Source organism: Cinclus cinclus, chromosome 2 (genome assembly GCF_963662255.1).
Source record: "Cinclus cinclus chromosome 2, bCinCin1.1, whole genome shotgun sequence".
In the NCBI taxonomy this organism is placed as follows: Eukaryota; Metazoa; Chordata; class Aves; order Passeriformes; family Cinclidae; genus Cinclus; species Cinclus cinclus.
The window spans coordinates 49,844,111-49,870,888 of record NC_085047.1 but is presented as its reverse complement, the minus strand read 5'-3'; the positions used below and the strand labels follow the sequence as shown (position 1 = coordinate 49,870,888).

The following is a 26,778-nucleotide window of genomic DNA, read 5'->3' as shown; positions in this document are numbered from 1 at the left end:
GAAAACTTGGCCAGAAGAGGGCTGAATGTAAATTGATTTAGCACTGCATAAAAAAAAAAAAAGAGAGAACGTTTTCCCCATCCCTAGTGTTTTGTTTCTTCCTCTATCTGGTTTCCACATTTCAGCATCACACAGAGAGTTGCTTTCCATGGAAAAACTATATTTACCACCAGGAAAATCAACTTTCTGCACTCATGAGCAGCAAAGCTGCTTGCCCTGGCCAGGAGTTTGCTGTCCCAGATGTGCATTTGCATGGGCTCACCCCATCTGGACCAAGGCACACAGCCACAAGGATACATGTCCTTCATGGCCCACAGACCCCCAGCATAGGCAGTCCTTGTGCACCTCAGTGTGATGGTGCACTCATACTTTACTCCTTGACAAACTTCAGGCTCTCTGCAGCAAAATATTCCAGCATGAAGCTTCCCTTTAGGAAGAGAGAGAGATTGCACAAGATCCCCAGCTGGGATTCCACATTGCAGTTCTTCAAAGCATACTTGTATTATGTATGCAATTTTTACATTGTCTTGGCAAGCATGTCTGGGCATTGCTGCAGCATTCATAAGAAACAAGAGTATCCCAGCCTTTGAGAGGATTCCCACTGGTCCCACATGCACCCTTGAGTCCAGTGAAAAGGGGAACACACCGGCACATGGACCTGTGGCAGCATGTGCCTGCAGCCAGGGACAAATAAGCAACTCTTACAAGGAAAAAAAATGAAGTAATTGGGAGAGGGGAGGACAAACATAACAAGCTGAAAGAATAGAATAATTTGATATGACAGAAAATAATTCTTTAACAATACAGAACAGAATGTGGTCTAGTTGGGTTTTTAGGTATATCTCCTGTGATTCACGGACTGACTCATACCAGAGCATGACTGGTTACATAAAAGGATATGTTCTTGAAGGTATGTTGTGGCCTAAAATTTTCATAATGGGTGAAATTTAGATAGGGGCCTCTATTGTTACATGGCTGGATCATTCTGGCAGTGACATACTGCAGAAAGAAGCAAGAACAGAGTGAAGTCACAGACACATGTGCTTTAAAATTAGGAACTCATAAAGTTTGCTCTGCAGAGGGGCTCCCCTGCAAGATGCACTCAATGTACGTGGTCACTGGCAGCAAGGCAACTCATCAGAACTCAGATGTGTATGAATAAGGCAAGGGTTAATAAGCCCTATTTCTGCTTCCGAGTGGAAATTCCCAGGGAGACTGAGAGCTGTGGGACTGATGGGACTCCTGGCTCACCAAAACAAACCTCCTTTTGCCTCCTGTGCCTCATCACCCAGCGCTGTTCTAAAGCTACCATCCCTTGAACCCAGGTGGAGTGGGGCTGCGTGTGCAGGGTCAGGGGCTGCCCTGAGCCCGCTGGGACCCTCGGTGAGTGCCCAGGGCTCACCAAGCCTTCACATGAGGCTTTCCACCCACCGTGCCAGTGGAGGGCATGCAGGCCTGCCCAGCACCGCAACACACACATGGAGTTCATTGCTCTGCCAACTTCTCCCCCATCACCACGGGCTACTGCAGACACTGCTATTGTCCTGCCAGGGCACACCCCCTGCTGCAGTGCGGTCTGCTTCTTCTGCTGTGGTCCTCAAGGTGAAACAGAATCACAGAATTATTTAAGTTGGAAAAGACCTTTGAGATCATCAAGTCCAGCCATTAACCCAGCACTGTCAAGTCTAATACTAAACCATGTCCTTCAAACATCTACACATCTAAATACTTCCAGGGATGGTGACTCCACCACTTCCCTGAGCAGTCTATTCCAGTGCTTGACAGCCCTTTCCATGAAGAAATTTTTCGAAAATCCCACCTAAATCTCCCATGGATCTCCCTGAGGCAATTTTCTCTTGTCCTGTTACTTGTTACTTGGGAAAAGAGACCCCACCTGGCTACAATCTCCTTTCAGATATCTGTAGAGAGCAATAAGGTCCCCCCCCCCCCCCCGAGCTTCAGTTTCTCCAGACTGAACAATCCCAGGTCATGGTCAGTATTTTGGCAGAAAATAACCATTTGAGAGAGCTATAGCACTGAATTTTCAATGTTGTTAGTGTTTCACTCAGAGGAATGGGTATTCTCCACTGGATGTGGATAGCTCCTGGTACCATAACCAGCTTCGGGTGCTGTGAAGGTGGCACATGGACCCTGAAAGCCCTCATTTTGAGACACTAGCTTTTTCAGGGGAGATCAGGGCACAAACAGGATGAAAAGGCTTGTGAAACTGATGAAAATTCTAGTACTAAAAAAATACTTTTAACTTGTGATGTTTGATGTTGATGCTACAGCCACATTCTTCATGTCGTCTTACTGTGATGTTCGATTTAATGTTTAGATTCTTTTTATAAGACTAGTTGCTTCATCTATTTTTTTAAATTTATGCTTTCATTTATAAGACACAACTATTGTTGACCTGGAATACTCATAGTGAGCAATTAGGATAATTATTTTTATTAAGGTAACACCAGAAAGCCTTCAGTGAGGGTGAGGTCGCTATGATTTCATGCATTGTTCAAAGAAAGGGCAGAGACTGTTTTTGTTCTACCTTGTTGTCTCTGTTTTGCTCTTTATTTGTAAAGGTAAACAAGCCCAAAAGAGACACTGAGCAACAGCTGAAGATTTGGCCCAGCAACGTTGCTGCACAGTTAGAGCCAATGCTGTGGAGAGCTGTCCCCAGGAACACAGCTCCCTCCCAAATGAAAACCCTGGAGGTGCTTTTGGTCTCAGAGATTGCTGGGGCACTGCTTTGCTGGCTGTGGAAATGTTGTGTCCAGCACCTCTGCAGTAGGAAGTGCAAATCATGTAGACTGAGCTGCACCAGCTGGAGGATGCTGAGGACTTACAACTTCATGCCAATGCCGAGATACTTTGGAAGCCAACAGAGAGGGTTTTCACTCTCTGGAGAGGCTTGTGGTGCTGGAATCCTGCTCTACACAGGCGGTAAAGATGAAACAATCTGCAATAAAACCAACCTGTATGGTTATTTACGAACAAACTTGTCCAGTGAACAATGCTACCAAGGGCTAAGCATTAATAAAACAGGTGGCTGAACCCTTAAGTGTACTGCTCAGATGCTTCCTATGACATTGATACACAAAAAAGTGGTTTAGATGTCAGACTTCCCAGTGTTGGCTCTATATAGACTGTGAGGAGCCAGGTCTGTGTTCAAACCATACTGGAACCTCCCTAGGGTGTTTTGATGGCTTCTCTTTACAGACCACATAAGCAGGCAGGGTCTGGGCATGCTGGAAAATAGGGCTTTGAATTGCTCATTACCCTCTCAAATGTAGACTCCCCAGGAGACACCAGTGACAATTGCTGGTATCATAGAAAATTACCTCAGTATCATCTTAGTCACTTTTTGAGACATTTGTATAACCCAAGACAACCATTTATCTGGACATGGGTTCATTCTTAAATAATGGTTTTCCACAAACAGAGCTCTAAAAGATATCCATGATTAAAAACTTAATTATTGCATAAACAACTTTAGCTTAATTGCAAGCTCCAGCTGAACAGACCCACTGGGACATTAGGGAATTATAGCTAATGCAAACAGAACCCTGATGTGTTTCTTCACAATATTGTGTTAAGTAAAATCCTTGAATTCCTCCAGTATTATTTTAAAGAACTCTGTGTGATAAGTTAACTTGGTTATGTGTGCTTGTGTGACAAATTGCCAAACATCCCACAGGACAAATATGAAAAAACAACAGAGAAGTCATTCTGAAGACATGAGACTTTATTGACTTTTTTGTCCCACTTTCAAAGGCCATCAATGGCATATTGTTGAAGACCATAATTGCACAATTTCATTGCGATTCCAGAGGGTGGGTATCAAAGTGAATCTCACATTGTCATATCATCAATCATGTGATTTTTCTTTTTCAAATGAAAAAAGAAACAAAGCAATTGAGGGAAGACTGATAGAGAGAGAGGAAAAAATGGCAGTCCTTGAATCACTCCTTTCTGATATCCATGACAAGTGGTGCTGGTTGTTACAAGGACAGGATTCACACAGAGGAGGATATGATGGGAAAGCAAAATGCATCATCATGGAAATGACTTTTGAGCAGATCAAGAAAATCTGGATCCCATAACTGGGCTAGTTTTTTTCTTTTATTTTAAAGCAGTGAAATAATAACTAGAGACACAGGTATCTAGTCAGTCTACAGTGGTATATTTTTGTTCTTTTGTTTTTTGCAGTTGCCAGATACTGCTGTTCCAGCAGATCAAAGCTGAATAAGGGCTTTTACTCTGTGCCATATCATGTTTCTGCTTTGCAAATGGTATTCCTTGAACAGGGAAAGCTGAGTATGACAAACCCATTCTTTCACATAGGAGAACCCATGCCACAGCTGGGGTTCAACAGCAAAGCCCCAGTGCTGAGCAGCTGCAGAGGAGCACAGCTGTCCCCATGGGGCTCCACTTGTGCGCAGCTGCACCAGCCTTCTCCATCCACGTGGCCACAAAGATTAAGGGCCTGCTCTACCTTCTGGTTTCCACCATCTTCTCCAAACCTTTCCAAGTCCCACATTACACACTCCATTACCAGAGGTCACCTTTGATTATTCTCCTTATCATATATCTCATAGTTCAAGGGCTGGTTCTCCTTTTCCTCCTTGCTGTTTAGACTCCATATTGACAGTGTCACCATCTTTTTATCTATTGATACATATTTTTACCTAGTGGAAGAGTAGTCCCTATATGCGAGAACACTGTGGGCTTGACGACAGTGATCCGTATCCTCTAACACCATCAATGGCCTCGAGCTGTTAATTTTCAAAGACTCCTACAAACAACATCAGGGAGGATCTGGTGCTGATAATCTAAAAAAGCAATAATTTTTGAATGCAATCTTCTGAGTGAGTTTGTGGTGTGAATAATAATGGAAGAAGAGGAACTCGGGAGAGCTGCATGCTGAGGAAGCAACAAGGGATGCAAAGAATGAGCATAATTGCAGGTGGAAGGGTAAAACTACAGACAAGCCAGGCAAAAAATAATGAGGTAGCTTGTGCTAAATTACAGCAGGAAGCTGTGAGTGAATTGTTGCCATGAAGTGGTGTCACAGATAGAACAAAACCGTGTGTGGGCCTTTAGAAGTTTTTCTGATATTTCTGTTTCCAGATCTTACTCCTCAGGATTTGGGTCCTGCTGGAGATGGGACAACATTAGCTCAAATGCTGACAGCCATAGATGCTTCTTCCTGGAAGGCTGCAAAGTGCTGTTTTTCTTAACATTTCAAATGAAATGTCCTTGAAATGTCAATAAATGTGACAGTGTGATGAAAAGGATTTACAGCAGACCTGCCTGGAATGTGTATGAGGGGACAATGACAAGCAAGGAAAGAAGAAAAGAGAGCAGGTAGAGCTGTAAATGAATGAAAAGATAGGGGTTATTTATTAAAACAGAATTTAGTATCACAGTAACAATCTAGTTGTTCTCCATTACACCAGAATGTGTTATATAACAGCATCTCCTGCAAGCATCAGAAACATCATCCTGTTTCTCTTAGCAGTTGGATCCTTTCTTTCCTGCTAGATTTTGAATCTTATTTCTAGATTATCTTATTACTTTCCAACTGAGTCAAGATGCTGGAATGTTTCTTTTGGAATTGTCCAAAATGAGTTTTTTCTTCTTTTCTTGGAGACTCACTTCTATTTTCTATACAGAGTTCATGAAATTCTGAGTATTTAAATTTTCTGCAGCTGACCAGCGTCAATGGCAGCTCCACACACAAAAGGCTTTGTACAAACAGATCCTTTGCATAACTGCAGATTAAATGCATTAAATTACCTATGTAAAACTGTGCAGATCAACAAGTATTTTCCAGTAAACTAAGGGGAGGGAGAATAACCTGGAGAACTCTGACCAATTTTGCAGCTATTCCTGTGGTGATAGTGGCTGATGGGAAGGGAAGGATGGGAAGATGCATTGAGGCACTTATCTCTGTCATGTCTTGATTAAAACAACTGAAGGGCAGAGGCTGTAATTAAACATGGGGTCCTGTGCCAAAGTCTCTGACAGACACATTTTGAGGAGAGCTGATAAGCCAATCTGGTTTTGGTACATGAATATTGTTATACATTATGTTTACCTAAGCATTAAGGAGAAAAACACTGAAGAGAAAAATGAGCTCTTCTCTGAGTCTAAAATATTAAACAGAGCCTAAACTATTGGTTCTGAACCCTAAAAAACCTCCTTACATGAATCATTGACGAAGTGAAGACATGAACCTTATTTAATGTATCAGTTCCTAGAATGGGACTCTGGGCTTTTTACTCTGGAAAAATGTTCCCTGAAAGTAATGGCTTTATCAGTGTGATTAGCACCATCCAGGGTTTTACTGCCTTCTGAAATCACTGGTCCCCTGTGAGAAGTTCAGGACATTATTTGGCTCTTGTGAGTGGCTGTCCTTCCTCATACACAGGTGCTTAAAACAGGGAGAATGTAGATGGGTGACATAACTATAGTTCATGGAACTGGATTAATCTGCCTGCTGGAGAATGAGCTGATTGCTCCACTTTATCATGAGCTGATTTATTTTGTGTTCTGGTTATGAATGTAATTCCTCAAGGGGAAAGACTTCCTGACTGCAGTTATATTTGTATTTTTATATATATTGCTACAGAGCCACTCGCCATCTCAAAGTGCTTAATTTACTTTTCTAATGTTGTGAAGTTGCTCTCAAATTTGGAATTCAAGCTTTGATGTTCTGAAAATACCAGCCAGGACTCTCCAAAGTACAAGTAGCCTGAAGCCTGTGCAAAATCGCTGCCCTGGAGACTAGTGAATTATCTGAGAATTTTTTTAGAAAAAAATATGGAATAACAGGGCTGTATTTGGATGTTCTTTTGAAATCAGTGGCTGTGTAAGAATGGTAGCTGCTAGCACAGGCTTCATTGTAACTAGAAAATGGATCCACCCAGAGAGTTCAATCACACATGTATCACACAGGCTGACAGCTCACATTGTATTACCCTTCTTTAATGCTTCATTTCTAATTATTTTAATGGGTAATTATTCAATTTTTGAGTCGTTTAAGGAATTTCTGATATGGGTAAGCAGGCATAACTTCTAAAAACCTTTGCTTCATGTATGTTTTCTCAATGATTGATCATATATTCTCTGTGACACAATCCCTAAAAAATGATCTGACTAAAACCTATCATTTTATCTCCTTTGAGATACATATACCCATTAGACTAGATTCTCCATTCTCTCTTTAATTATTTGTTCTGTCAATAAAATCTTTGGTGGCTGTCTAAGAAATAAACCTGGGGTTCAAAACTCCCAGTAGAAACTGTGGTGAATATAATTTCATTATACACAGCACAGAAAACATTCTATCTGCTGAACCCTTTGTGGCCTACTGGGAGAGTCCTGGAACAGAGAGAGGAAAATGCCTCCTTCTATGGGTTGCAAATTGGATCATATCTAAGTTTTAATTTTGAGCTAAGACAGCAGTGCCAAATGAGTCACTGGCCAGATGAAGAAAAAATACAACAGACTCCAGTCTTACTTTTTGTTTGTCAGCCTTGCCCTGACCCTTTCTTGCATGCAGGACAAAAATAAGTGTTCTAAGCCTCCTTCATTCTTCAGGGAACCATGGAAAGCATGGAAGGCTCCTGTCGGGGCACAGGATCGCCTATTTTAGTGGTCAGTGAATGAGAAAGAAAGGCATAGACATGAAAGCTGTTTGCACCAAGTTTGCCAGGAGAGAGATTCAGGATAGGGCCCTGTCCCTGCCAAGCAAACTGTAATGAGTGGATACCCAAGGAAGGGGAATATCTGCTTTTCAAGGACCACCATTGCAAGGAAAGGCTCTGGAGTTACTGCTGCAGCTGCTTCTTATGCTGAAGACTGATGTGGGGGTGGATACATCTGTGTTAGATGTTTTCCCACTTACTGCAATTATGAAGAGGGGATTACCCAAGGATTTTCCCTATTCTGAATGGTGACAAAGGTAGATGTGCCAGTCTGTGATGAACACATTTGGAAAGGGGAGCTGCTGCAAAACACTGTGTTCCCTCCTTACAGTGATGGGGTAGGAGGGCAGATAGGTCAGGACCTGGTCTGGTCCTGTTTCTTATGACCCCAAGAAGGTGGCTGGAGAGAGGCAAGGCAAGGCAAGGCAAGGCAAAGTTGTGGTAAGGAGCAGAGTATATAGTTTTCAGATACAAAATAAAACAAATGGAATCCTGACATTTTCTTTGACCAGTGCATGAATGTACATACCATCACCAAAGAATAAATTCTCTCAAGAGGCCTGTGGTGTCCAAAATATCCCTAACATTTTCCTATTCTGTCTACTCTCATATTCTTGAAGAATATATATATACATATATATATATATATATATATACACACATATATATATATATAAAATTTGTGATAAACTGGAATAAATGTACTGGTAAGAAAGGACACAGTCACAGTAGAACACAGGAAGTCAATAATCCCTTGTGTGTGTAACCTACTCCTTCAAGACAGATATTCATAATCTTCACCATTGTTCCAATGAGCTCTGTGGTCAGGAAGGTCCCCAAGTGAGGTGGAGAAAGCTGTAGCCTTTGGGAAAAGTCAGCTTTCTTCTGGCACTCCAAAGATGGACTTTAAGGGATTAAAACCAGTATTAGGATAAACCTCATGAAGTGTGGCCGGCCCAGAACTGTGTGATACTGGTCAGACATGAAGCAATATTATTTGTTGATCAGGTGGAACAAGTCAGCTCCTCTTCTTTGACAAGGACATGGGAATGTTTCAGCCTGCACAGTTCTTGGATGAGCAGAAAGCATGTCTTTGTCAGCTCTCCAGGAGGACGGGTGAACTTTTGTCTGCATTCCTAGCTGAGACTCATTCAGTGTCCTGAAGGGCAGAGCTCCTTTGATCGTGTTTCATCAGCCTACTTTGCTGAGCAGGTTTCAACCAACTTTTGATCTGTGACTGGTAACACACTCCCAATAAGCCAGCAGTCAGTTCTACAATCAGTCAGCCTCTGGTTTTAGGCAATATGCTTCTTGAGAGGGCACCTGCTGTGGCAAGAGTCTTCCCCTGGGCTGCCAGGACCACAGGCTAATTGCCTCATCCGTCACATCTGGAGTCACTGCACTCCCTGTGAGAGCAAGCTGGGACAACCTGACAGGAAGAACTGCTCGTGGTTAGCTGTGAGAGCTACACGGAAGCCTGTGGTGATGTTTTTCCTCTCTTTAGGACAGCATTCCTGAGGCATATCACATCAACCCAGTCTCACCATATCCTTCTTTCTCAGTGGAAGATCTCCTCTTTCAATGTCACGATATTGGCACATCTTAGTGGCAGAAGAGAGGTGTGCTTTAAATAGAGCTAATGATCATCTTGTAACATAACTCCTCCTATACCCACCATCACTTCCTTTTCTGCACTTCAGTCAAAATACCACAGTTCAAAGATTTCCAGGTGCCAATAATTTTGAGGTAGATTTTTTTTTCCAGTAAGTTGGTCACACCCAGATTAAAGCTCAGCTCCATAGTGAAGCTCTGTAGATGTCCTCAGATGGCTCTTGCTGGGGGAGTACTGGACATGGAAATGAATGCTTTCTCTTGTGAATCCACATCTGCTTGCATGCAGATGAGTCTGTTTTTTTGAAACAGTCACAGCATTTTGGTGAGATAATCACAAAGCATCCAGACAATAAAGCTGTGCACTACGATGTGATGAAGGTCATGCTTATGAATATTACAGTGAGTGGCTAATCGTCTTTCCAAATGTCTTAGATGCAAAAGAAATTTCAAAGAATAAATATCTGAGCTTGTACCTTCAAATGCAGCTAGTGGGTGTTTGGAGAGCAGCTCAGACATAAGGGAGTGATACCTACAAAATACTATTCATTTTAGCATGTTCTTGGCACCAAGTTTACCTGGCCAACAGCATGCCTGGCTGCTAGCCAAGCTAAAGGTTGTGTTCCAGCTTTTCCTGATCAGACACACTCAGGGTACTCTGCCCACTAGCATGAATGCACCCACCAGCCAGGAGGCACACAACCAACTCACCAGCTGGGACCATGCCATGGCCCATCATATTTCCTGAACTTTATTTTGCAGAATTAATTTAGAAGAATATCAGACAGGGTTCCACAGGAAATAAACTACTAAGAAAGGATATTTCCCCTAATTTTTACTGAGTCCTCTGTGTGAGAAGTGGAGGCAGGAGCAGGGAGGAGAGCCTGAGTGTCACTGAAGTTGGTGGGCTTATCTGTTTGCATTGGTGTCCATGATTTAAGTCTTGTGACAACAAAACATCACATTGCAGCTCTGAATGAGGCTGTGTGCTGTAAGGCAGCTCTTCTGCAGGAGCTGGAGCTGTATGAGGCCTGCTGGCCAGCCATCTAAAGGCTTGCCTTTAGATTCTCAGCTTGAGTAGGGATTCTCATTAAGCCTCTGTCACGGCTAGTGCTTCACTTAAATTACAGCTCAGCAGCACTATTTAAAAGGTTTTAACTCAACAGATGTCTTCCTGTGTGGACACCATCCCAAACCATGCTGGTGTCCTGGATACTGATTCTGGCTGTGTGGACCTCTTTGGTACATATAATTGCTTGCCAACAGGGCAGGGTGTGTGCTGAGCCAGAAGAGATCTCAGGAGATTCTGTTCCTATCATAGTCCTGAAAGAGACTGTACTCTCTCATTGTGAAATCTCTCTATTCCAGTGACTTATTCCCTCTTCTCCCAAGAGTCAGATGTGTGTCTAATGGTCCCTGTGTCCTTTATTACCTCAGCCATTGGAATAAGCAGCTACTGCTGCACCAGATGTGAACAAAACTGTTTGATTTTGTCTTACTTAGCACAGAATGTTTTTAGCTTGTTTGGAAAAGCTGCTGCAGTGCAGGTTATTGCTGATAATTCTTTAACTGTTGGCATCAAGTAATAACATGGTTGATGTTTCCTAAGGGACTACTGGACCCTGCAATGTCGCCTGCTGCTTCTCGGAGTTCTTGGTTTGTGTATCTGCTGTAATTGCTTTCCCTGGCATCAAATCAGTGTCAAGCTACAGCCTCCCCGATACCCAGCGATCTGTCTTACAAAAAATAAAAATAATTCCTGTAACATTTAATCATGAAACCTGCTGGTGAATTCTCTGTGCTGTGCTGGGATGTGCAGGTCTGTGAAAGCTTTGCCAAAAGAATCAATCTCGTAAAAAAAAAAAATCTGTCTCTTATGAAATATTAATTCAACTTGCCAGTTTCAGCATTCTAGGCTTTTGCATTTTCAAAGTCATCAGCTTGAAGGAAAACATATTTTCAGCTCTCAGCCCACCAAATACAGAGCAGAGCTGTTCTGAGAGTTTGTCAGCCTGATCCTTGGCTAGACCGCTTGAATCTTATTTTCCATTTGGTCTAATCATCCACAGCCTTTAAATAAATTGTTATGGAGCCAGCATCTGGCAGTGGGAGGACCCAGACCTCAGGGCCATTGTTACAGCTGGATTCCTGCAGAGAACTTTCAGAGAACTCTCTCATTCTCTTCCCAAGTTTTTTCCCCCTCCTGTCACCACAGAGCATTTTCTCGTTTAAATAAAAGCTGCCCATCTGCTCTGGTCTCCCCAACATGCTCCTACTCAGCTTTTAGCAAACTAGCCTGAGGAAGTGCCGTGCTTTCTGGGAAAAATCCCAGCAAACCCCCTTCTCCACTAGCCAATAAATCAAAGCCCACACTCCAGCACCCTCTGGAAGGAGGGAGCAAAGATGGTATCACTGTGAAGGGGGAAGGAATCTCAGAGACACACAGATAATAATAACAAGAGAAGACTCGTGACTGGGCATTCCTCAACAATAACACTGCTTTAGAGGCTTTTGCCAGAGCTACTTAGGACGTTCTGTGGAGCTGTAGTGAGACTCCTGCTACACAGTGCTCAAAAGCCAGTGATGCTGAAGGGAGCAGCCTCTTTCAGCTGCCTTAGTCCTGAGTCGTTACTGCACAGTACATGGTACCACACATGAAATAAAATGGAAAATGCTTCCAGTGAAAAAGGGAAGCTGTTCACGAAGAACATGCAGCACAAGGATCTGCAGGCTCTGCGGCAGACACCACAAACAGAGATGATGTTTGTCATTTGGAAGGAGATGCAAAATCTGCAGCGGCTCCAGCATTTTGCAGCATTGACAGAGGTTGCCAGCAGATGCAGAGCACACATGGGTGATCAGCTCCAAACCAAACTGGATATTTGTTTAAAATTGGATACAGATGCCCAAACTGGTGTGGTGCTAAAAACAGTTTTATCAACATTGGAAGCAACACCATAGGTAAGAGAAGACATGCAGTAAACCTTAGAGACTAAACAAAGTGATCTTTAAAAGGAAAGGTGTGAAATGCAAACTCAGACAAGTACCAAAGTGTATGTAAATTTGTTACATCCAGGAATGTGTACGTGCAGGAAACAGAATCTCTTTGTTATTTGGGAAATCCTACTAATCTCCTAATCTCTTTGTTATTGGGAAAATGCTGAATTTCAATAGAAGGGATGGGCACCAAAGTAAGAGGAGACTGAAAGAAGGGAGAGATCAGAACTCTCTGATGGAGAGATTTTAAAGGATTCCTGTAATTGTGTTGGGAGGGAGTGATTTCACCACATGCAAAGGGAATGTTTTTTTTAGGATATATTTGATGCCAGATATTTTTCTACACTTCATCATCAGCAGGTCTCTGGTGAGGCTGTAAAAAGACAGCACATGTTTTTTTGCATTCTGTTTGAGAGATATTCTTGTCTCCAACCACTGCTTAATTTGCATTCAGAAGCTCAGAGGTTTCAACAGGCCAACCAACCATAGTTTCTTACTCTGGGGAGGGATGGAGACTGCCCTCACAGATCTTTCAAAGAGCATCTCAAGCAAACAGCTATCTATCGTAGTGCTGGTAAAGATGATGCTGCATTTGGGCTAAGAACTGGAAACAAGGCCCCTTCATTCTTGTATACTAAGACCTGGGAAAGCACAGTAGCAGAGATTGTGCCAGCACACTGAGCCAGTCTGACACAAGCTGGAGCACTTGGGCTAAAGCAAAGTGACAATAATAGAACACAGCTGCAACATGCTGGTCCTGCCAGAGAGAAAGGTTTACAGAAAAACATGTGTCTCATCTTCCTCAAGCAACACCTAGAAGCTGCATAATACAGAGACTGAAAAAACGGGAAGCAAATCTCATGCAGGGGGAAAAGCTGAAGGAATGCTTGAAGTCCTGCTGTAAGGGCAACACTTGGTTGGCTGAGGTAGCTCTGGCCAGAGCCAGAGGAGACATTTGTCCAGGGTGCAGATATTTCAGCACAAGTGCCAACACATACACCTCGAAAATCAATAGGACATCTTAAATCAGTGAGGTTGTTTATTTGTGCTGGAAGCTATGTGTTATGACTGTTTCAATTCTTACTTGCTGTTACCTTTGGCTTGAGGAAGAAGAAAGCGTAAGAAACTGCCCTCTTTAAAGGAACCTGGTAAGAGCCAGGCAGAAAGAGCTGTGCTTGCAGAGCTGTGTCAGGCAGCCCAGAGAGGCTGGATGTCAGGCTTTGAAAGGAGCCTGTCCCAGTCAGTGTCCTTTGCTAGGACTGATTGCAGAGCATATTTAGCTTTCTGCCATTTAAATGCACAAATGACTTCTCTGTGACTCAATTAATAGCTCCAGTGCTCCTGGCCTGCCTCTCTCCCTTGAAGGGCAAAAGGCAGATAGATATCTGTGACTATTAATGCTCCTATAATGCTGTAAACTTGCTTTAATTTTCATGATGTGGCACTCCAAACCCAGAGCACTCTCAGATGGCTCTCCCAGACTTGCTTTCCCACTGTGCTCCCTCTTCCAGGGCAGTATGTCATATATCTCATTCCTCAGGGACAAAGAGTCAAACTGTGCCTTTTGTTTCCGAGGAAAAATGCAACCATTTCTGATAACACTAAATTTACCAGGAATAAAGTCATTACCTCTGAGGAAAGGGTGTCATAGTGAACACCCATCTCCCCCCCAGGCAGTGGGACCCACTCCTGATTTCCACAAGCAATTCTGCACCATCCCTCATGGAGTGACTGGGCAGGGTGGGAGCCCGGTGCTTCTCCTGTCGGTGGTCCCTGCTCACTGCTGGGCAGGGATCTGAGCTCTGATGAGCTCCAGCAGCCCCAGGACATCCGCAGCCATTGTGTCACTGGGCAGGAATGCCGTGGCTCCACCGTGGAGCTCCACAGGGTGGCAGGGACAGTAATGGTCTTGTCAGGCTCACTGAACCCTGCACAAGGTCAGGGCTCCTGGCCAAGTGCTGGGCCTGGGTTTTCCCAGTGATGGAGACAAGTTTTCACATAACACTTCCCAGGCTTCCAAATACCAGGAGAACCAGGCTTGTTTGGGGTGATAACATTGCGTAAGGTGATTAGGTATTTTCTCTCTGAATTTAACTCAGCCAGAACCTGAGAAACAAAACACAGTGGGGGAAGCTGGAGACAGCAAACACCAAGCTGCTACATTTCAGAGACAGCAAGGGTCTGAGAAGACAGGGCAAAGATCAGAGCTGCCTCTGGTTTTGCTACTCAGATGTTATACCTCAAACACATGTTTTTTTACTGAGAGACTAGAGGATGATATGTTGGTCTGGAGAAAAGTATTAAAGGCTACCAGTGGGAGGGAAAGTCTGGGGAATTTCTACAAGGCACCACAACTGGGGTGGAACATAATTACTCCTCTGGAAAAAAAGCATAAACAACAGTCAAAACCCATGAGGTCTTAGCGGATTTCATGCAAGATATGTGTATTAAAATAAAGCCGTATTACAAACCTAGGAGAGGGTAGTAAATGACTAAGAATGTCCGAAGAGGAATGGGCCACATTAGGCAAGCATAAACAGGAACTACCACATGTACATAATTCCATGCTGCATTTTCATTGCCATCTTCAAGTCTGCTGCAAGGGGAGCCCTTTCTCCTTGAAGACTGAATAAAATGCTCCCCCATGAATTCCTGGTTGTAGGCAACCATCTCAGAGCAGGAGAGGGAGAAAAAGGACAGGGGCTGGGGAAAACCCATGAGCAAGCACAAGGCAGAGATTTTGCTGGAAGGTTAGTGAGGAGAGATACTGGAAACATGTTCCTGTCTGGGAAAGATATCCACATCTGCTTCTCACTGCCTTGGTATGGTGCAGCTTGAGGGAAAAAACAGAATTGAAGGAAGCAATCTCAAAGATGCTAGCTTGGGAGATGCTAATTTCAGGCTGCATGCAAGCTTCACCAGTCCATCCTGCACCGGGGGGCTGTGAGACTCTAAAGCAGAGAAGATACAGGCCTGAACTGTCTCATCGTAGCAGTGTTATTGAATGAAGAAGAAACTCTGGGTTTGAAGGGATAGAAAAGGCTAAACAAGCCACCTGAAGGAGAGGATCTGATATGATCTGATCTGAAGTTCTTTGTGAAAACTAAGCCAGACTATGGACCTGGAAGGATCTACTTTTTCAGGAAATTGAAAGAGTTTTCTGATGGACAGCAGAGTCTAGATATGGGAATACTGGCAAAAATAAAAATAAATAAAAAAAAAGAGAAAAAGAGCCATTAGCTCGGGGGAACAAAGTTTTAGTAGCCAGGAATAGACAGCAAATTGGTAAATCCTAGTAATACATGACTTGTTGTGGTTTAGGAATGATATTCTTCAATTGAGCAATCCCACAAAAAAAACCAAAACAAAAAACAAACAAAAAAAAAAACCCCACAAAAAAACCCAAACCCCACATTGTCCCTCCCCCTCCAGTTGGAGGCACAAAAAGCAAAGAACATGGGTTGAGATAAGAACAGTTCACTGGAAAGAGTAATGAGATAAGAAAACAAACAGTAACAGCAACAATATTAATCATAAAAGTTATAAGACAAAAAAGCGATTTACACAGAAAGCCCTGACAAATACCACCTGGCTCTTTCCCACCACACCTCGCTTTCTACTGACTGGAAAAAATGCCCTTCTCCACAGAAGCCAGAAAGTCCCTTGCTCCTGGCCCCAGCAACTGGCATGAGGTAGTATAGAATAACTTCCTAGCCATGGCCACACCACTCCAGGCTTCCCCTCCTCACAGCTACTGCAAAAATTAACTCTGTCCTGGATGGAAACAGGACACTTGCATGTCAGCAAGAGCATGAGCTGCAGAGGGCAATGACCACACTCTTCATGAAGCAATGGGGAGACCAAAAGGATATTTCTGGAGGGTGTGCAATTTTTGTGGGGGAGACAATGGACATATGTCAGATGGAGGAGGGTCAAAATTTTCCGGTATAATTAAGCAGGTTCAAGAAAAAGCTGCAGTAGTGTTTTGTTTTGCAGGCAATATGCCATATTTGGGAACCTTTAAATGAGGAGGACGCTATTCCCTCAGGAGCATTTCTCCCAGGCCACATCCAGGAATGGATGCTCTCATGGCAGTAAGAGCCATGACTAGCACAATATGACTTGAGCCAGTGCCCCACTATGTTGTCCCTACTGGAGGTGTCAGGAGGGCTCAGCAGTCACCCTGCTCAGCATCTCACCTGGTCAAGATGTGGGAGACTGCGTTAGTCCCACCAGCACTGTGCAAACTGCATCCATCTTATTTAAGCCAGCCAAACCACTCAGCCTCACTAGAGCACAGTCTTTGGGTGGGAATGGTTTTCCCCTTTGTGTCATGGGTACAACGTAATTTCTGGTGGAGAAACACAACCACCACCTCTATGGAACACAGGTGCTCCACAGCTACACGGTCGGGGGTTTTGCTTTATTTTTATGTCAATAAACGCGAGTTTGTAGGGCGTTTCTTGGGGATTTCTCCATGAACCCAGTAGGAAATTACACGCTGCCTGGAGAATGTGAAATAAGGACCTACACATGTATTTATGTACCAACATCCTACTGAAATTGGAGGATTTAGGCTCCCAAACGTCCTTGTGGGTCGGTTCCTTCTTGGAGAGAGGAAGGTTCGGTAGTGAGAGGTCAAGCCGGGCAAGGGAGGGTCCGTCATTAAAGCCGGCAGTACCTGCTGTGACAGGAGCCCCCCGTAAACCCTGGGGACCTCAGGGATGCGGACACCTGGGGAGTGGCCCGGCGGGTGACAGGGTCCCCAGCAACACCCACTGTTAGCTGAGGCTTGAGCCCAGCGGAGCAGCCGCCGTTCCCGGGGGCTGGCAGGGGGCTGGAGGCGGCTCCCACCGATCCAGGGGGCGGGCAGGGAGCGGGAGCGGGCGGCGGAGGCAGCGAGGGAGGCGGGCGGCAAGGCCCCGGCCGCCCGCACGGGGGCGCCGCAGGACGGCGCCTGGGCCTGGGGCCGCCGCCGCTGGCTCTGCCGCGGGCCCGGGGTGGGCCCGAGGATCCCCGGGAGGAAGGCTGCTGCCATCCCACCGATTCCTGGGGATTCAAAGTGTGAGCACGGCCTTGGACGGTCCAGTCGAATCATTCCCCCTGTGCTTAGCGGTGGTGGTCACAGGCACAGCTCGCTCGCCAGTGGCGTGGCTTGCCTGGTTTTAACCCAGAAACCATCCCCTAGAGCGGTGGCAGAGCGAGAGTTAGGAATTTATCTATCACCCGTTGCCTGGGTTATCAAGAGAGACTGGAAATTATGTGATACTGTCACAGTTTGGTCCTGCTAAAGAAGAGGCTGTCTCTCATTTGGGTAGGAAGGCAGAAATAACAAAACCTCTTTATTACTGCAAGGACTAAGCTGGGGGAAAAGAATTTAAAAAGGGAGAAAAAAATATTCTCACTGGAGAATATCCAAGCACTATTTGATTGAAATCCTGTGCCATGTGCTCTAGGATTACCCTGCTTGAGCAGGGAGGTTGGACCAGATGCCCCTCTGTGGTCCCTTCCAGCCTGACACATCCCGTGAAGAGGGTGCAAAGGGTGTATGTGAGCCATGTAAGAGGAGCACAGAAAGAAGATAAGAGCATGGAAGAACATGGCAACGAAAACCATCATGCTGTGCTGGGTGAAGGACTGGCTGAAGGGCAGAGCTCAAAGGGTTGTAGAGTGAAGGGGGCTACATCCAGCTGGTGACCAGTCCCCAGTGGTGCTCCTCAGGGATCAGTTCTAGGGCCAGTCCTGCCCCTGTACTTCCCAACGATCTGGATGCAGGAGGGCAGTGCACCATTACCGAGTTTGCTGGTGATACCAAACTGGGAGGTGCTTTTGGCTTTTGTGACGAGCAGGGGGCTTTCCAGAGGGATCTGTGCAGATTGGAACACTGGGCTATGATCTATAGCATGAAGTTTAACGAGTCCAAATGTCACATTGTGCACCTGGGACAAAGTAATGCCAAACACGAATATGAAGTGGGAGAGGAGTGCAGAGAGGGATCTGGGGTTCATGGCGGGCAACAGCTCAGTATGAGTCAGAGTTGCAAACTCAAGAATAAAGGGATGTGGTATTACACTTGTATTACAATTGTGTATCTCCACAAGCAACGGGGCATGTATTTGGGATGTAGTTTTGGTAGTGAACGTATTATAGAAGAACTAGTTACAGTAAAAAAAAAAAAAAAAAAAAAAAAAAGATCAGAGTGCTGATAGTGTTTCAATAGAGTGGGAAGAGGTTAAAACAGATCTTTCTAGGTTTTGTTTGTTTATTTGTTTCTTTGTTTTTCCACAGGGAAAACATCAAGAAATTTAAGAAAAGTAGGGACTGGAGTTCATGAATTTGGCAAGCTCTGGGGCTGCATATGAGGGTGTATGGGATTTTACATCAGAGGTAGAAAAATCTTTCTGGAATTTGCATGCTAAACAAAGGGAAAACTAACAAGGACATTCTCCAGAGTTACCTGGATAACTGACTGTTCAAGGAAGGATGCTAGGTGTAAACAGTCTATGGGAACAAATAAAGAGGTCAGTCATTCTATGCAGCTATGTTTTGAAGGTCAAAAACTGTAGGAATACAGCACCAAATGCCAAAAGTCAAGCTGAGTTAGACCTTGCAAAGATCTGTGAAGATGAATGAGGAAACAGTTTGTTAACTGTATAAACAGAAACAAAATTTAAAAAGGAGGAAGTGGGGCTGCTGTTTACAGAGTAGGAGGTTGAGATCAAACACAGTATTTGGATCACACTTTGGATCATCAAGGGCCAGACCTAGGGGGGTACACAGGTTTGTAATGCCAGGAAGTTAATTTCGCTGTGGGAACAAAATGTACAATACTGAGGAAGATGTCTTATTCTTCTGGCTGGTAAATGAAAGAAAGTCATGTTCTGGGGGCTAAAATCTACCACAACTTGTGTGGTGTCTGAGCTGCTCATGAGGAAATGCCAAGACACCTGTCCAAAACCGTCTTGTCTGGTTCTAGATTCACAACAAAAGTCCAGCCTCTCTTGCTACACCTCTATCAGCAAATATAGGATGGTGAGGGCTCAGGATGGTCTACCAGTCCTCAACTGCCTGTGGTGTTAAACAGTTCCTGTTACAGGTACGGTGTGAGCAAGACAGCCCTCTCACAGGAAATGCCTGTGCACAATTTATGGGATAGCATCAGACTGCTCATCCCAGTGAGCAGTTTGGAGGTGGTCACCCTGCTATGGAGTTGTTCTGGAGTAGAAGAGGGTTTTGCTGCACGGGTGTAAGCTGTGCTGTGCTGCGTGCCCTCAAAGACAGAGAACAAGCCCGCCTTATTTTGTAACACAAGTCTAGCTTCTGAGACTGGGATGATACAAATGACTCAGATGTTGTTGGGACATCTTGAATGACCTAAGTCATGTACTGTTGGAGGTCATTAACCACTGGATAACTGTTTTTTTGGTTAAACTGGTAGATAACTTCTGCATTTCTCCATTTACACATTTTGTTACATCTTCACATTTGGCTTGATAAATTTTGCAGGAAACATTGAACTGCTTAGTCAAAAGCAGCTCTGCCCTCCTCCTCTGCCTTATCTATCATGGTTTTACGGTAAACAAGGCAGTATTCATCTCACACTTAATTTCACACATCCAGCCCACATCTGTGTTTGGTAGTTAAACATAGGGCATGTCCCTAACCACTGTTCCACAAACAGCTGTATTGACTGCTTTTTTCTTAGCCTACTAAGCTTGCTGAGGACAGAAAATGCTTATGGAACAGAATGGTTAATGCCCACACTATTACATCCTCTTACCCTCCAAAACAGAGTGCTTGTATGTAAATAGGGAATGACCATGGGCCTGTGCTAATGGCTCTTGTGTCTAAGGATCATTTCAGATACTATTAGTTAGTATGGATGCGTTCCACAGATTAAAATTAACTAGGACAGGCTGACCGGCTGCTTAATTAAAAAGCAAGGAAAGATTAAAGTGTGACAAGTGATTTTTAAATACAGAGTTTAATTCTAGCAAAAAGAAGAGAATTTTCAGAACCATTGCTTGGTTGTGTTTTTTTTTTTTCCTATTAATTGGTACTTGCTGTTCTTAGGTACTTCAGCTTGGTATAGAAGAGAGGGTTTATTTTCCAGAACAATTCTCAGACCACCACTCCCCTTATTTATGCAACCACATCTATTAATAACACAGGAGATGAACTAGGGCTCTATGGAAGTGACAGGCAGAAGCAGATGGCAACATGACAGGTATAGTTGTTGATCTCACATGGAGCAGCTGATGAAGAAACATAGCAGTAAAACATTGTTTTATGGGGTTTTGTGAATGCTTACCCCCAAAATGTCCTTCAGCCTCTCTAGTGGATAATTGTTAATGAGCATGGTGCAATTGTAATTGACATTAAACGATTTCTTTCTTTCTTTAGTGTTTATGCCTTTGCCTCTTAATCACTGAAGGACTGTTCTACTACTCTACCTTTGTCCTGGAAAAGAAAAACAATTCCTTACACTTTAATGAATGTTGCTCCTACATTTTTTCAGGATCCACTTTTTCAGGATTCCACCAAGTAGATGTACTTCTTTATGGTTAAATGTCAAAATAAGCCCCGTACTAAAGTTCGATTGTACTACATATGTTTCAATTAAGGTGCTCTACTAGAAAGTTACAGTTCCTTTGGGTAAGTTTTTAAAATTTCATTAGTACCATTAGTCCCATGCAGCAGTCTCACTTGGCTTTTGGGATCCACTGTAATTATCCCGATCTCTAAACAGAGTCATTTAGGCTGCAAAAGACCTCTAAGATTATCAAGTCCAACCAATAATGCAACACTACCAAGTCCACTACTAAGCCATGTTCCTCAGTGTTCCTACATATCTTTTAAATACCCTCAGGAATGGTGACTCCACCACTTCCCTGGGTTTCCTGTTCCAATGCTTGACAACGCTTTTGGTGAAGTTTTTCTTAATATCCAATCTAAACCTCCTCTGATGCAATTTGAACTGGTTGCTCAGCCAAAGGTTCTTCACTCAAAGACTTTATTTGGTTTTCTTTCCTTAAGTATCACTCTCCTCCTTTCTAGAATTCCACTTTATTTTGGGACAGTTTCTTCAAGATTCATGTTCAGGTGCTGTCTCATCCTACAGGACACTGTACAGTTTTCCCATAGCGGTCTCCTATAAATGGGTAATGGAAATGGGATCTTGTCAGGTATGACACAGACACCATGCTGTTCTTCCAACATCCACAGCTCTTTTGGGCTCTTTGCCCTAGTTTTGGGGTCAGCCATAGCAGTTTCATCAACAGTGTATTTTCCAGACTGGAAGCACTGTACTTCATGGGAAGTAATGTCAAAAGCCTAATCCAAGACCTCCAGCATCCACCATTATTGAATCCTGGGCTGCACCAAAAGCAGCACGGCCAGCAGGCTGAGTGTGATTCTCTCACTCTACTCTGCTCTTATAAGACCCCATCTGGAGTGCTGTGTATGGTTCTGACATCTGCAACATAAAAAAGTCTAAAGGGTGGTCACAAAGTTGGCAAGAGTCCCAAAGACTGGGACACCTCTCCTGTGAAGACAGACAGTGAGAGTTGAGGTGATACTGAAATTAGCTGCATATACACTTTTCTAGCACAGTTCTGAGTACTGGATAGCAGGCATTCTTTATTACAGCATTCTGGGCATTTGAAGGATATTTCCTCTAATTGATGCCCCTGGTGTCAGATGTACAATTTTTATCATAAACGTTGATTGCATATTCACTAGCTATCCCCATTTCCTTGACTTTATGTTATACAGTCGCAACCCTTATCAAAGTCCTTCTATGGTTCTTTGGGGTCTGTCTTCAAAGTCCCGTGGGTTTTTTAGGGGACTATTCTTTGACCCCCTGCTTTTGATTGAGTACAGTATCATTGTTTTGCTTAACTTCTACTTTTTCAGCCTTGCAGAGCTGAGCTGGCATCCTGCTTGCGTTTTGCATGACTTCTGTTTGCCTAAATTACATCCTTTATTTATTTCTCGAAGGCTGTGCTGTTCTGTTCTACTGTCCTTGGTAAGAAGTAAAATGTTGTTTCTTATCCTTATCAAGTGAGTGAAATGCTGTTCTGCTGTCCTTATCAGGGGCTGTTCAGCCTGGAGAAAATGTTGTGTGGAGATCTCACAGTAGCCTTCCAGTATCTTAGAGACACCCACAGGGAAGCTGGAAGGGGACTCTTTGTCAGGAACTGTAGCGATAGAACAAGAAGTAATGGGTAAAAATTGAAAAGGGGGGAATTTAAGTTGGATATTAGGAAGAAATTTTTTACTGTGAGGGTAGTGAACACTGGAAGAGGTTGCCCAGTGAGGCTGTGGATGCCCTGACCCTGGCAGTGTTCAAGGACAGATTGGATAATGTCTTGAGCAACCTGGTTGAGTGGGAGGTCTCCCTTCCCACAGCAGTAGAGTTTAGAACGGGATGATCTTTAAGGTCCATTCCCAACCCTTAACATTCTAAGATTATCCACTGCACCCATTTCACACTAGCATTTCTTGTTCAACCATATTCTGCAGAATCCATTGGCCCTCAGGTGCGTTCTACATCTGAACGGATGATTCAGTCCAACCCAGCCCCTCACTTCTCACTCCCAGGGAGCATGAGGAGAAGAAGAAAAACCGTGTAGCTTCCCAGGCCTGCGAAGCTCCTTTCTGCCCCGCGGAGGAGGGAATCTCTTCCAGGCCGTGCCCAGGTTCTCCAGCGGTTCTCCAGCGGTTCTCCAGCGGTTCTCCAGCTGCGCGCTCCCAGCTCCCCTGCGCGCGGTGATGCGCGGTGCCCCTTCCCGCTGCATCCCGCCGCTGCCCCCGGCCCACCCCTATACCACGTGGGTGCTCTTCGACGTAGAACAGCGCCTCCCATTCATTGGGAGCTAGAGGCGCGGGGGGGCCGGCGCAGGAGATCTAAAGCGGCAGCGTGGAGCTGGGGGTCGCCGCTGCGCTGCCTCGCCGCTTGCCCGAGCCCCCGGGCTGGGTGAGTCTGGGACGGAGCGGGCGGGGGCCCCACGCGGTGCGTCCATTTTGCGCGGTGCAGCGGGCGCGGAGCGGAGCCGTGCGCTCCCGGCCCGCTGCCGCCCCCCGGGCCCCCGCAGCACATCGGAGCGCTCCCTTGCCCTGCCCTGCCCTTCCCTGCCTTCGCCTGACCCCCGCCCGGGGCTGCCGGGGCCGCACGGCCCCTCTGCCGCCCCCAGCATACCGCTGGGAAGGCCTTTCTTGGGCTGCCGGAGCGTGTGCCCCCGCGGGGCTGCTCTCCGGCCATGCCTGCCCTATGTCTGGGATGGGGTTGGGTAGGAAAGATCCGTGTGTGCCTCTTCCCGAGCTAATCCCTTTTTTTTTTTTTTTTTTTTTTTTTTTTGCTTACTATCTCTGCGGTGCGAGCAGCGGCGCAGGGGACATGCTGTGCTGGAGGTGAAGGCCCAGGTGCCGAGGAGAGACCCTGCGCCATATCCCTGACAGCCTTTCCAGGGTGGCTCCCGAGGGGCTGCTACGGTGCGCTTTGCTTCTTTCGTCAAAATCCAAAAGAGGCTGAGAATTTACCGGGAGTGGCGGTATCGCCCGTAGGGCCCGTAGCGCTCGAGCCAGCGCCGTATCCCGGGAGTCCTTGTAGTGTGCTGCTCCCGAACCTGCTTCTGTGACCAGGACAGGGAATGACCTCCATTTGGTTTGTCTGCGTTTTGCAGGCAGCTGTCCTGGATAACAGATGGGTCTCATCTTTTTTTGCATATGAATGTGTGAATGTGGGTGGCAGATGGGGTGGAGCAAGGGGAACCCACTAAAAATCCTTAAGAGGAAATTTATATGTAGCTAAGGCTGGAGAGGAGGATTGAGACTACATAAGGAATTGCTAGTTAATTCTGTTGTCGGCTGCTAGAAACCTTAGTTTTGGAGTGAGATGGTATTTTTTAGGTCCTATATGGACTCGTGATAGAAAGGCAGTTGCAGTTCTGGGCAGAAGAGCTGAGGTCATGGTGGTGCTGAAGGTTCACAGGTTAGCTGGCTCAGCCCAGTGGTTTTGCCACTTGCCTATGGTCATTTGCAAATGTTACTTCGTGCTTTAGCAACAACTGCGTGGTGAAGTCCAGCATCAGCTGGACTTGCGGATAACCTGCCCTGCCTCCCTTTGCTCACCTCTATGGGCTCTGCTAAGCCATGAGGACAAGTGGTGAAGATGTGGTCATGCATGGCAGTGCAGGTGTCCTGTGGGACCCTCTGCAGTGGCACAGCAATGCCTCTTGAAGCCATTCGTTCACTCGTTGATGCTTGACCACTGTCTCCAGTGCAGAGGCAAATGCAAAGAACAGGCAGAAATTTATCTTTCTGGTCGGGTACTCTATGGACTTCTGTTGCCTTCAGCGACCATCTGACATGGTTTTTGGACAAGCTTTCCATATAATGCAAAAGACTGTAATGTCACAGCCCCCATGGCTGTAAGTGCTGACCCTGGCACAAAGCAGGAGCAAGCCTGTACGTTGCCACAAGCTTTGAAAGTTATTTTGCCTTCACGTACTTCAAGTATCTTGCATTTTGAGTGGTCAGACAGGGTCAGACCTTGATGGTGCTCCATCACATGCATGCTTTAGATGGTCACATTGGCTATAAAATAAAAGCCTTTTCTTGGGTCAGGGAGCTAATGGGTGTTTAGTCACAGACCTATGCCATTTTGGTGGTATTTGTAAAATTTTGAACTTCGTTGCTTGTGGGCCGTGCTTAACAGTGAGTAGGTATGTTCAGAGGGCACTTCTTATTTTGAATGAGCTGTAACGGAAACCTGAGGCCTACTAGGCTTCTAATTCAGGCAGTTCTGTTGTGAGTGTGGGTGAGACGCAATATGCTCTTGACTCCTTGTGGAGTATATTCTTGCAATATTTTTTCTAAACGGAAGGAATTAGAGAGGAGAAAGCTGGTAACTCTTTAACTAGTTACTGGAGAAACCAGTTTGAACGTGTATTGAAATATGTGTCACTGTGTCACTCCCTCTTTTTTTTTTTTCTTCCTCCTTTTTCCTTTGTAATCTGTTGCCAGATGGCAGGTAGTGTTCATTCTCATGGTGGCGTGCCTGAGCTCTGTGTCTCTGTTTTAAATTGTGTGACACAGTAAATGGGCAGATTTGGTCATCCTGGAGTCCTTTTCCAACCTTAACAGTAATATGATTCTGAGGTGACAGGAGCAAGTTCCAGTCTAGCTGGTGTTGAGCACAGTCGCTGTCCTGGTGTGTGCAAGAGGGAGGGGAAAGATGGAATGGTGGGAAAAGAAGAAAATGCAGTTGAGAAAGAAGAGAGGGAGAAATATGGTTCGAGTGAAGGAGGGCAGGGGTCTTATTGCTATTACTGCTTCTGCTACCTTTAGTTCACTCTTGACCTAGCAAGTTCCTCAGCCTTGAGGACGGGTTAACAAGACTTCGGTAGCCTTTCAGGTACGTCACTTCCAGTTATATCCCAGCTTTAATTGAATAGAAAACAAAGTAGTAAGTGTAAGTCTCTTCTCTTGACCCATATTTGTGATGCTAAAAGCATCAGTGTAGAGTGGGGCAGGACAAGAGAGTGAGTTACTCTGTCTGCAGATGTGCTGGGTATACGCTGCCTTGATCCTGATGGGATTTATTGGTTCTGCCATCTTGGTGACAGAGGCAGATGGGGATGTGACACAGCTTCTTTGCCACTCCTGAAGGATGAGATAAGAATCCTGCTGACTTAACTCTGTCTGTGGAGAAACTAGAGGTATTGACCACTAGCGCTGTGAGGCTGCGTGGTGTGGAGAGCACTTTGGTGCTTTGGGCAGAGTTGGTTGGGGTCAGCTGCAGTCAGTGCTTACCCAGAGTTAGTAACCCAGGGAGGGTGTTCTGTATCCTAAATGTTTCTTCATTATCTGTTATATCCCCATCCTTCATTATCCCAGGGTCAAAATCCTTGAAAATCTGTCATGTGCTGATTAGTGTTGAAGGTGGCTGAATACTGGCCATTCATCTGGCATTCATCCATGTCCAAGGTGGTCAGCCAGGAGAGGGATGGATGTGGGGGTGTGATTCACCTCAGTCCAGTACATTTAAGCAAGTGAGTTGTGACCTGATGTGCTCATGTACTCATCTACTTTCCACTGAGTATAAAAGAAGGCATGAATGGTCCAAGTGTTTTTCTCAGGAAACTTGTGAGGTTCTTGGAAACCTCAAAGACTTTGGGAAGAGTTACGGCACTTTTGCCATAAGGGTGGGTTTGTTTTGGTACTTGGGCACTCCCTCCTTAGTGCAGTTGTTGCAATGTTACTGTTTACTAAAACCTACTTAAAAAAAAGAAAATGGAAGGAAAAAGGCATAACTGCGTCTGATGGTCAAACAAAACAAGGGGGCTATCATTTCACGAATGGTGGGCTCACTAGTTGCAGGATTCTTGACTATTGCTTGTGGATCCTGTAATTAGGGGGTGTCAGGGATCAGGCGCTGGGGCTCCCACCTTCTTGT

The 26,778-nt window shown here is 45.0% G+C and overlaps 1 protein-coding gene across 3 annotated transcripts in view; it reads left to right on the top strand.

Moving 5' to 3' along the window:
* The first annotated feature begins 23,182 nt into the window (after positions 1 to 23,182).
* SLC7A1 (solute carrier family 7 member 1) overlaps positions 23,183 to 26,778 on the top strand; it is a 39,730-nt gene continuing 36,134 nt past the window's right edge. The window contains exons 1-2 of one of the 3 annotated variants that reach the window (XM_062487635.1): positions 23,208 to 23,298; positions 23,706 to 23,813. The gene's annotated coding sequence lies outside the window, so the exon portion shown is untranslated. Of the gene's footprint in view, positions 23,299 to 23,705; positions 23,814 to 26,778 lie in introns of all 3 variants that reach the window. The other 2 variants (XM_062487631.1, XM_062487630.1) reach the window with 2 other exon arrangements.